Source organism: Thamnophis sirtalis, unplaced genomic scaffold (assembly GCF_051295495.1).
Source record: "Thamnophis sirtalis isolate CommonGarterSnake01/CBP01778 unplaced genomic scaffold, rThaSir2_p1.2 scaffold_3, whole genome shotgun sequence".
Lineage (NCBI taxonomy): Eukaryota > Metazoa > Chordata > Lepidosauria > Squamata > Natricidae > Thamnophis > Thamnophis sirtalis.
In genome coordinates this window covers 137,105,623-137,117,119 of record NW_028261383.1, presented here as the reverse complement: position 1 = coordinate 137,117,119, position 11,497 = coordinate 137,105,623, and the positions used below count along the sequence as shown (strand labels likewise).

The following is an 11,497-nucleotide window of genomic DNA, read 5'->3' as shown; positions in this document are numbered from 1 at the left end:
GGTTGTCCAATTAGTCTTATGGAAGCAAGATTGTAATGTCTTGGTCAGAACATAGCTAAAATTTCTGCTAATTGGATTCATGCCAGAGGTGGTATTTAGACAGTTCTCTCTGATTCATGCAAACCAGTAGCGGCGGCTGCGGGAGGCTCCACCCACCCACCCCGACATAATGCATGAACAGTGCGCATGCACAGAAAGCGATGCACATACACAGATATGGCGTGGGTGAGTGAAGCAAGCATGCATGCATGCTCACATTTGCAAACCAGTAGGAAAGGTAAGTGAATTCCACCACTTATGGTGGTGTAATGAGCAGTGTGTGAAAAATGGATTTGTATCTGTATCTGAGTGAAAACACATACAATAGTTGTACAGGAGACTAACATATTTCCATAACAAGTAGGGCCCCAATTTGAGCCAAAGTAAAAAGTTTGAGCTTTTCATTTTTAATCTTTTATTTTTAATCCTCCTTTTGTCTCTACAGCTGGTGGTTCATGATTGGCACACCCCAAGCCTGATTTCCTTTCTGCCTTGATCCGAAATGAATGTGTTGATGCATCTTTTCTTTCACTGCACAGAAACAAAACAAATATACCATTCATACAAATGAGTCTTACCCAAGATGCCAACAGATGGCAATATTTTCTCATCCTTGCACAATATTGGGGGGGGGGTGTTTTCTTCCCTATATGGGGAAATTAGCATCCCTCTTTTTGTTGCTTTTGAGACTTTTCTCAAAATGACTTTGATGTAATTTCCATCCCACCTCATCAGTTTTAAACAGCAGTACTATCTATTGTAGCATAAACAGAGGGTACCTGTTAGTTCCTTTGGGAAACAGCATGTCTGGAACACTGGTGAGATAAAAATATTGTTACTACACATTCTGTGGGCATGGCTTGGTGGGCATAGCGGGAGAAGGTTACTGTAAAATCCCCATTTCCTCCTGATCAGCTGTTACTCGGAAGGCAGAGAATAGATGGGGGCGGGGCCAGTCAGGTGATATTTGCCGGTTCTCTAAACTACTCAAAATTTCCGCTACCGGTTCTCCAGAACTGGTCAGAGCCTGCTGAATACCACCCCTGGTCTGGAAGTATAAGAGTAGCGAGGGAGAGGGAAATTCTAGGCAGCCTTCCTTAAAACAATGTGTTGGATTTCGGATTCCATAATTTACAGCCCCCATGTTGCTAGAGGACGATGGAAGTTAGCTGTGTTCTTTTCTTTAATTAAAACAGTCAATTTAGCCATCTCTGCAAACACTCATAAGCTTTTGCAGTCATTTGTTCATTGTGGGAATTGAAGTATCCTTCTATTATTGGCCATAGTGTGTTCTTGCTGCCATCTTTGAAATCCTATGCTCAAGAAATTCTAGCACTGCCAATAGATGTGTGAGCATAAGACTTTTGCCTTTTGAACTACAACTTGCACACCTTCTCACCTATATGCCTCCCTTCAGCAGTAAACCTCCCAGAACTCAGGGATATTTCTAGTTAGGTACAGAATTCTAGTCCTACATAAATTTGAAATTCTCCTGATTGCTTTCTCTCTTATCTCAAAAAAGAACAGAATTCTCTTTCAATTGCAACATGGAAATAGCTTCTCAGACAGAAATAGCTTCTCCTTTGAAGAGCATAAAAGAACTTGTGTTCAAGTTAACCTAAAATTAAAAAATAAAAGAGGCCTGGAAGGCTAGAGTGGCAGTGGTTATTAGTTTTTTCTTTCTTTCTTCTGTTTTGGAAACATGGATCAATATTCAGATGAGGAAACCTTAAAATTCCAAAATATCTTGGCTGGAATTCAAAATCCACTGGAAGGATATGGGAGAATTGAGAAGAAGTTGGAAAGACTAGTCTTCCTCACAGCAAAAGATAAAGGGGTTGGAGCCCCAAAAATTAAAGGGGAGAATGAAGACATAGAAGATAAAGACAAGACAATAGATGAATTTATTAATGGAGCAAATGGGGATGTAAGTGGAAAGAAAGGAATATGGAAAAGGGAATTCAACACATTGGAGCTCAACCCCAGATTCCAAGGTACAGAAGAAAAAAAATAGTAATGATGATGGACTTAAGAAGAGAATTTTTTTCAGAAGCAAGATTGACAAGCTAATTTTAGTAACAGCTGAAGGGCAACGAGATTATCTGAGAGATCCTTCAAGCAACAAAGTGCAGAGAGAAGTCTATAAAAACCTTATAAAGGAGATAAAAAGAGGACTGGCACCACAATTAGCAAGAGAGATAAGACTGTTTTGTTACTGGAAAGATACAGGTTGACAATGAAAGTTGATTAGTTGATTTTGATGATCAATAAGTAGGAATTTAGTAACTCCTAGATTGTTTTAGATTATTAAATATTTATTCATTAACAAATAATTAACTATAATAACAATAATGAAATGATAATGGATACATCTTAATGATATATACATGTACTGGCAAACTAGTAAAAGAAATTTGGATATAAATTGAAAATTGTGACCTGGGAAAAAGACCTATAAATCTTATTAACAAATTTTTATTTAGATCTTGTCATAAAGGTGTAAGGTTTTTTTTGGGGGGGGGCATGGGGGTCTGACGAGAGGAGATGGGACATAAATAGTAAATGATTTTTAGCCAATTATAATAACAACAATGGACAATGGACATTGTTTAATAATATATACATGCTATGGTATTGGCAAATGTAACTTGGATATAAATTCTAAACAGTGAGTTGGGGGGAAAGGTTTAGAAACTTTATTAATTGACTTTTATTTAAAAGATGTCATAAAGATGTAATGTGATTGGAGGATTTTTTGAAATAACTAATGAATGCCATTATGTGGTTGTGTCTTTAAGTATGAATGATTTGAGATAAAAGCACATTCAAATAATTGTAGTCAAATGAGAATTGTGGTACATTGATAGTAAGATATACAAAGATTTTGATTTAAAGTGTATAATCTAATATGAACTATAAGTAATGACTGTGGAAAGTTATCTGTAACCAATCGACATGCTTTTATACAAGATGTAATGAAAGATGATTCTTTTTTGTGTGTTTTTGTTCAATTAAAATAAAAAAAACTTTTCAAAAAAAAAGACAGAAATAGCTTGGAAAGAAATATAGAACTCTTTTTTAAAAGAAAGGCCATAAAATTGAGACCACCAGAAAAATCAACTTCTTTCGCCTCATGTAATCATATTTTCATTCTTTTCCCTTTCCCTCAGCACTCCTCCTCCTAGATACTTTAGAAGAGATCTTTTGGTCAAAACTCAGCAGGAAAGGTTGTTGAAAGCTTTGATAGTCAGTGAAGTAGAATATGGCTACACAAAGCAATAGCATGCCCCAGTGAAGTCCCTTGTCGATGGACCTGCCTCCAATAACAACTAGCCATCATTATTCATTTATTTCCCCTCCCCCGGTCCATAATACCATTGACTCCAACTGCGTCTTGCTCCCCTAGCTGCCCTTTCCAAAGGTTTGCCTAAAGCAAACAGCAGACAGTATTTCCTAGGTGTGCAATGCTTTAAATCACCTAAATCTACCCAATAAAGCATTTGCAGCCAATAAAAATTGCACAGTGGTGCAGTCTTACTTCAAGGAGGATGAATGGTAGAAAACAAAATGGGGCAGACTTTGTCCCAGCCATGTTCTCTCTGAAGTTCTGCAAAACATCCAGAGGGGAAGGGAAAGCAGTGAACCCTTGGACCACATCTGGAGAATAGGAAAGAAAAATTACCACATATGCCACACTAGAGCAGCAAGCGACAAATATATGATAAAGTGGTAGAAGCAGAAGAAACTTTAGAAAGAGTCAGGAAGAGGACATAACTATGCTTTTCTTTGCCTTAATTTTTTGGGGGGTTGCTTTTTTATTTTGAGTATTTACATGCCATAACTACACACATTGCACTAAATATCATTAATTTAAGAGATCAAATGCTCTGCTTTTGCCTTCGCAGACAATGATTGTCAGATGCTATTGAGCCTTTATATCCCCTGGCTCCAAATTCTTACCACTGGCTTTGACTACTTTGCTCATAATTAATTCTTGCTGATGAGCCTGAAAATCTTACCCACAATAACCAAGATTCCTGGTTCTGTAAGCCTCTCAGTTGTTCCAAAAACAAGCTATTGTTAACTGAACACTTTCAAAACAGGACTGAATATTTCGGAATTGAATCTCGTTCTCCGCCCACACACATTTTAGGCTTCTGCTGGCTCACAGGTTCTTTTCCATTTCTTATGCCCTTGAGTACAGGGTGAATGTTTTTGCTTAAGCAGAGACTATTCAGCAAAGCTAAGGAGGAATCAGCTAAATGCCTAAAACAACATTAGCAACAAAAGTTGACTGCTAAGGAATTTTATTTTATTTCTGCTTAATGAATCTGACCTGCAACTCCTGTATTTTAATTGGTAGTACCCAAACTTACTATCTTTTTGCAGTACATGGAACCAGCATCAAACCACTGCCAAATACTTAAATTCTGACTTGCAATGTTTCCTTGATTGGTAAGTGACTATCGGATACAAACAATGTTGGCTAGATATGAGCCCCTCCATGGGGGGTGGGGAGACTCTAAGGATCTACTGGACCAGTAAAAGAACAAAATAAACATCTTAATATAAGAACTTGATAGAGTGAGTGAATAAACTTGTCTCCATATTGAAACAACAGGATAGTGTCTCCATTATGTAATTATGAAGCAATTAGGCTTTCGATATCATTGTCTTTCTACATGTGTTCCCTTTCTCCACTTATTTTCTCTTTCTTCTAATTCTGACCTGTATAAATTATAGGTCACAGCTCTGGATGATGGCCTAACAGACCATTATCTTATTGTATACCTAGGTTTGTATTAAGGCTCAAAAGGCAAGTTGGAAAATACTAGTTGAAAAAAAGAAGGGATGTGGTGGCTCAGTGGCTAAGATGCTGAGCTTGTGGATCAGAATGGTCGGCAGTTTGGCAGTTCGAATCCCTAACGCTGCATAATGGAGTGAGTGACCATTACTTGTCCCAGCTTCTGCCAAACTAGCAGTTCAAAAGCATGTAAAAATGCAAGTAGAAAAATAGGAACCACCTTTGGTGGGAAGATAACAGTGTTCCGTGCGCCTTTGGCATTTAGTCATGCCGGCCACAGAACCACGGAGACATCTTTGGACAGTGCTGACTCTTCGGCTTTGGAACGGAGATGAGCACTGCCCCCTAGAGTCAGGAACAACTACCACGTATGTGCAAGGGGAAACCTTTACCTTTAGTTGAAAAAAAGTGAATGTTAATTCTCGCCTGTACTTTAGAAAATTGAATAGGAATATTCATGGACACTCATGCGTAAAAATTGTGGATAGGGAAAATTTAAATGAGTAAGAAACCGACAGAACCTTACATAGTAAAATCATTGCATAACCTCCTACTGTTGAGCTTCCTTTGCTTAGAACCAGATCATGTCCTCTTATCATGAAAATACTAAGATAAACTCCTTGGCAAACACATGACATTATGAATGGATGTGGAGAAGATTGCTGAGATGATGTTCTCACAAGTCTATCTTGCTTGCCAGTGGAACTCTTCTCTTAGCATTAAAGCCTAAGGAGTTGTTGAAAGAGTTTACTCGCATCCAGAAAGGAGATGACTAAGCTGAAAAGCTGACATTGTAGAAAAACACACACACACATGCACGATTCTCAAACCAGGCATTTGCCACATGATCCATTTGCTTCCAAGAGCCCATGTGATTCCAATGTGTCTTGTTTGAGTGGGCAGGGATGACTCAGACATTGGTAAATGTTGCAGACCACACATGACACCTAAGTGGGAGAGGACTATATTTATTTATTTAGCTTGGAAAGAGTGTGCTCCGGAGAGGTGAACATCAAATTGGTGATGACTGTACTTTCTGAATTGGTCAGAGCTCTCTCTGAGTTTTCTGGTTGATAAAAGTCTCAATAAAGGAGAATATTCATAGCTCAGGGTTGAAATGAGGGGTCCTTGGTCCTTGCTTGTTTTCTTGCAGACATTTCATTGCCTAAACTAGGTAACATCATCAGTGACAAAAATCTATTTGAAGACAATCTTCTATTACTTGGTCCCAAGGATAGCAAGGTTTCCCTAAAAGCTTTATTCCAGGCCAGTGAGCAAAGATTTTGAATGTAAAGTATGCAATCTGAAATTGACATATTTCCAGGGTGAGCTGCACCCAGGTTTGGAAGAACCCATAGTTAATGTTATGGCCAGTTTGCGGAACCTCCAAATCCCATCCCTGGCAGGCCCCTCCCACCTTGCCCCTCCCACTCCACTCCACCCCTCCCAGAAGTCTCCATGCAGCTTGTTTTGGATGCAAAGTAAGTGCAGGGCCCATATGGAAGCTTGGGGAGGGGGGGAAATGGAAGGCCTCTGGAGCCTAGGGAAGGCAATTTTTACCTTCTGCAACATTTACCTTCTGAGCTCAGAAAACCAATCATCATCAAAGATTTTTTAAAAAGGCATACAAAGGCATCTAATGCACACTCATGCATACTATGCATACATATAGTATACACCTATTGTTGTTGATCAAGGCCAGTGCTGCAGATATAATACCAAATAAATTTATTTACTGAATTATTAAAACTGACATGTTAGCTCTGTTGGGCTGGTTTCACTAGAAGTTTTATACATTTATTATAGTTCCTGGCTCATTCACACATTCAGTGTATCGATAAAGTAGCTATAGTTACCTGAGTGACATGAAACAGTAATGCCCTCCTTCAAGTCCAGCTTATCTCCTGCTGACTTCCAAGTTGTGCCCATGTAGAATTCTTGGCAGAAAGACAGAAATAGTTTGCCACTGCCCTCTTCTGGGGCTTCCTTGATTTCTCTGTTTAGCTTACAGCCTGGAGTTTCCTAGAGGTGTTTCATCAAAGCACTAACCATGCCCATTCTAAAGGGTTGTTTCCAAGGCCAGAAAAGATGAACCAGGCTCTGAAATCTACTGAGACACCCAAAGATGAATCTGTATGAATTAACCAAATCTTTGCCCAGGATTTCTGCATCCTTAAGCATTATTATTGCTTAATAATGAGTGAGCTCCTGTTACTTGCCCCAGCTTCTGCCAAACTAGCAGTTAGAAAGCATGTAAAAATGCAAGTAGAAAAATAGGGACCACCTTTGGTGGGAAGGTAACAGCGTTCCATGTGCCTTCGGCATTTAGTCATGCCGGCCACATGACCACAGAGACATCTTCGGACAATGCTGGCTCTTCAGCTTTGAAACGGAGATGAGCACCATCCCCTAGAGTCAGGAATGATTAGCACATGTCCAAGGGGAACCTTTACCTTTACATTAAGCATTATTATTATTATTTATTATTTATTTATTATTTATTAAATAATAATAATAATAAATATTATTATTATTTTTATATTTTATTTATATTTTATTTTTTTAATAATAATTTTTTTTTATTTTTTAAAAGCTATACATTTCCATAAGCTGTAGATATAGATGTATTTAAAGATCTGCTTCTCCAGAGAAAGAGATCCTTTCTCTAGTTTATATTACTTTTAAAAAATGGAAACAAATTGAGGGTTATATTCTCATGCCTACATTTTTTTATCCTTCATGTTGGCTGTGCTTCTGTATGTACTTGCATAGGATGATGTGATGGAAATCCACGTTTTAATATACATTAAAATATATATATACGAAAAACAGTTCCCAGTTGTTACCTTTTTTTTAGACTGCTTCTGTTTCTGCTGCTTATGACTAAGCATGGGTCATTAAAAATCACATTTTCCACTCCACCCATATTTATCAATAACCTGTTACCAGTTTACTCAACACCTCCCTCCACTCTTCCCTTCCCCCCAACTTCCACAAAATGAAAAGTCTTCCAGACTGACACATGTGACAGTAATGTAGGACTTCTAGTTCTAGACAAAAATGAGGACAAAATATATGAAATATTCAGAGATGGGCTCAGACCCAGCATTATTTTTATTTGATGGGAAGGAAGAACATCAGGAGCCAAAAAGGAGATGACCAGATTTATCTGAAATGCCCCAAAGGAATGGTCTTCCCTGGTTTCCCACTATGGTCACCCCACCAAACCCTGGAGTTGGATATCACACTCCACATCCCTATAGAACATAGGTAGTCCTGAAGGGAAAGGAAACCATTCTGTGATTGACAAGATCCCCTGAGGCAGCTTCTTCATAACATGCAGAGGTGGGTTCCTACCAGTTCGCACCTATTCGGTAGAACCGGTTCGTCAAATCTACCGAACCGGTTAGAAGAGGTTCCACCAGTGGACCCGGAAAGCAGGCCACACCTACAGAAGAGGTTCCAAATTTTTTTGAAACCCACCACTGATAACATGGATGTAAAGACATTGATGATAGTTAGATCAACAACTAAACAAAACAGCTAGAATTAGCTGCTTGAGCTTAACTATTGAGTAGATGGAGGCACTTTGGGTCCATCAGGGCCCCTCTTGGGGAGCACATCTCTGGTAGGCTGGGCTATTGAAACATACTTAACACACACACACACAAAAAAAAAGGGGGGGGGAGGGAGAGAGGGAGAGAGGGAGAGATCTGTCCAGAAAATGGCCAGCATCTCTTTAAGCCCTCACCATAGCCAGCACAGCAAGGTTGGCTATAAAAACTATGTTAGGAGACAGCTGGGGGTGGTGTAGTATGTAGGAGAGAGAAGAAAGTGTGTGTTTGTGTGTGGAAATAAAGCAACTCGAAAGATAATTGTCTCTAGCAATATTCACAAGGAGTAGGAATAGGATTCATAAGGAGTATGAGTTGGAGTAGCAGTAGTAGAAGCAGTGGGGAAAAGAGTGGAGCAGTGGTGAACAGTGAGTAATAACTGTGAATGCTTGTTTGTGTGTTGCCTAGAGATCTGTGTTGTTGTTGGCTCTTTTGTGTTTGGAGCCTACCATATTGTGTATACTCTAAAGCAGGGCTGTCAAACTCATGTCAAGGTGGCGTCACATGACATATCGGGATTTTTACCCCATTCGCTAAATCGGGAATGGGATTGGCCAGTGTATGACTCAGCCGGCCCATGGGCCACTAGTTTGACAGACCTGCTCTAAAGAACCCATGACAGAATCGGAAGAGATACACTTAATAGTAGCATACAGCTTTGCATTGTTACCTTCTGTTATACTCCATTTTTTCTCTCTCCTAATCCCATGTATAAGTAATAATACTGTATACTATAATGTAGGTAAAGGTTCCCCTTGCACATATGTGTTAGTCGTTCCCAACTCTAGGGGGCAGTGCTCATCGCCGTTTCAAAACCGAAGAGCTAGCGCTGTCCGAAGACGTCTCCGTGGTCATATGGACGGCATGACTAATCGCTGAAAGCACACAGAACGCTGTTACCTTCCCACCAAAGGTGGTCCTATTTTTTTACTTGCATTTGTACATGCTGCTTGGTTGGCAGAAGCTGGGACAAATAACAGGAGATCGCTCCATTACATGGCACTAGGGATTTGAACCACCAAACTGCCAACCTTCCTGATTGACAAGCTCAGCATCTTAGTCACTGAGCCACCGTGTCTCACCATACTATAATATAACTCTTGTCAATAGTGGAACAATGTGGGACACTGGGACACATACTTCTAGATCTAAATCAACCTACTGATATATGAGTTCAGGGATTCAATTAGGCTGCTACTTTAAGATCTACCATTTCCAACAAATGGCATAGGTGTCAGTCACAATGCCCTCCAGCAAGGGACACACTTGACATATTGGTGTCAAATGTCATGGTGTGTGAACCATGACATTTGACACCAATATGTGTCAAATGTCATGGTTCATTTAAAGATCATTTAAAGCAAGCAGTGCCTAAAGCTCAACGCGGTATGCATAGCTTGAGAATTTAACTTTGCTCCAGATTGGTAATATTTGATTTGCGCCAATTCTATATTGCTCAATGAGTCCAATAGTGAGTGTAGAAAGAGGGTTTCTGAGAAGTTTCTGAGTGGGAAAAAAACCAATATCAGATGTAATGAAGATTGTCTAGACAATCAGGCGGTAATATTTATTGAGGCTGTAGCACAAAAACTAGTGAAGGTAGCAAGTTGCTATTAACTGTGGCGTACTTTGGATTGCATCCACACATACCACTGTATTCCTTCAATTTTTATTCTGAATCGGATGCTAATGTAATTTAAGAAAAGAAAAGACAGGCTTTCATTGCATCTGAAGGGAACCCCAATGCCTTCCAAAAACTGTCATGCCTCCCCACCCCCAAGTCATCTTTAGAATCTTCATTAGCCATACCACTTAAGGACTCCATATTTCGTACGGGCAATGGAGAGATTAAATAGGCTGGAGCAAATTCAATTAGAAGAAAACTTGATATCAAATCTGCTATTCTTTCCAGCTAGTGGTAGCTTCTGGCAAAGAGACGGGAAGGTAGTTCACACAAAGGAGGAAAGCCAGGAGGAAACATGCTTCAAACTTTGGATTTTGCTTTGCTTGGGGAGGGCTGTGTATGAGGGGGGTGTTCATCAGACACATCATTGTTTTTAGCATTTGGTCCTATGAAAATGATCTGCTACCCTTCGTCCAAAAACTTCAACTCGCTCAATTGATTTTGAGATAATTTCTCTGTATTTAATAAAAGAGCCATGGAAATCAATGTAGACAAATGCAGTGATAAATTATCAAGGGAGACTGAGCTATTGGTATTTCCCGCGTGTGTGTGTGAATGCACACACACCACATCAGATCAGTTGTCGTTGCAGTCAACTTTTCTTTTGACCTGAAATTTTATGAAGAAAAGTTACTTTGACTTGTTCCTTGCTTGGAATGCCAATGTTATAGCAAATTATATCTATAGATACTCTATAGCTTTATTTCTAACTTTAACCAATTTTAATTCTGTTTTTAGTCCATTCTTTTATTTTTGTATTTATATGGTTTTATTAATAAGGACGTGATGGCTCAGTGGCTAAGATGCTGAGCTTGTTGATCAGAATGGTTGACAGTTCAGCAGTTTGAATCCCTAGCACCACATAATGGAGTGAGCTCCCATTACTTGTCCCAGCTTCTGTCAACCTAGCAGTTCGAAAGCATGTAAAAAAATGCAACTAGAAAAGTAGGAACCACCTTTGGTGGGAAGGTAACAACGTTCCGTGCCCCTTTGGCATTTAGTCATGCCAGCCACATGACTATGGAGACCTCTTCGGACAGGCTCTTCAGCTTTGAAATGGAGCAGAGCACCGCCCCCTGGAGACGGGAATGACTAGCACATATGTGCGAGAGGAACCTTTACCTTAAATCGCTCATAATCATTCAGGTAGGATGGGTTGTCTTCTTTACTTCCTCTTTTACCACTTTGGGTCTCAAGGGAGATACAAAGTTCTGTTTCTTGCTCTTAACAATCAACGAAGGTTAATTCATGCTATTGTAGTGTGTCTTTGATGTTGTCTCTCCATCTCCTTCTGGGTCCACCCAATGGATAATATGTTACCAGATGAGTAGTGTAGAAATTTAATAAGTAAATAGC

General features: G+C 39.5%; 1 long non-coding RNA gene across 1 annotated transcript; it reads right to left on the bottom strand.

Annotated features, from left to right (window-relative positions):
- Nucleotides 1-450: 450 nt before the first annotated feature.
- On the bottom strand, nucleotides 451-5,229 carry LOC148048198 (uncharacterized). Its single transcript, XR_015696018.1, has 3 exons — nucleotides 5,064-5,229; nucleotides 819-854; nucleotides 451-570 (listed from the first exon to the last, which is right to left on the bottom strand). It is a non-coding gene; the product is annotated as an uncharacterized LOC148048198 (long non-coding RNA).
- Between the last annotated feature and the right edge of the window lie 6,268 nt (nucleotides 5,230-11,497).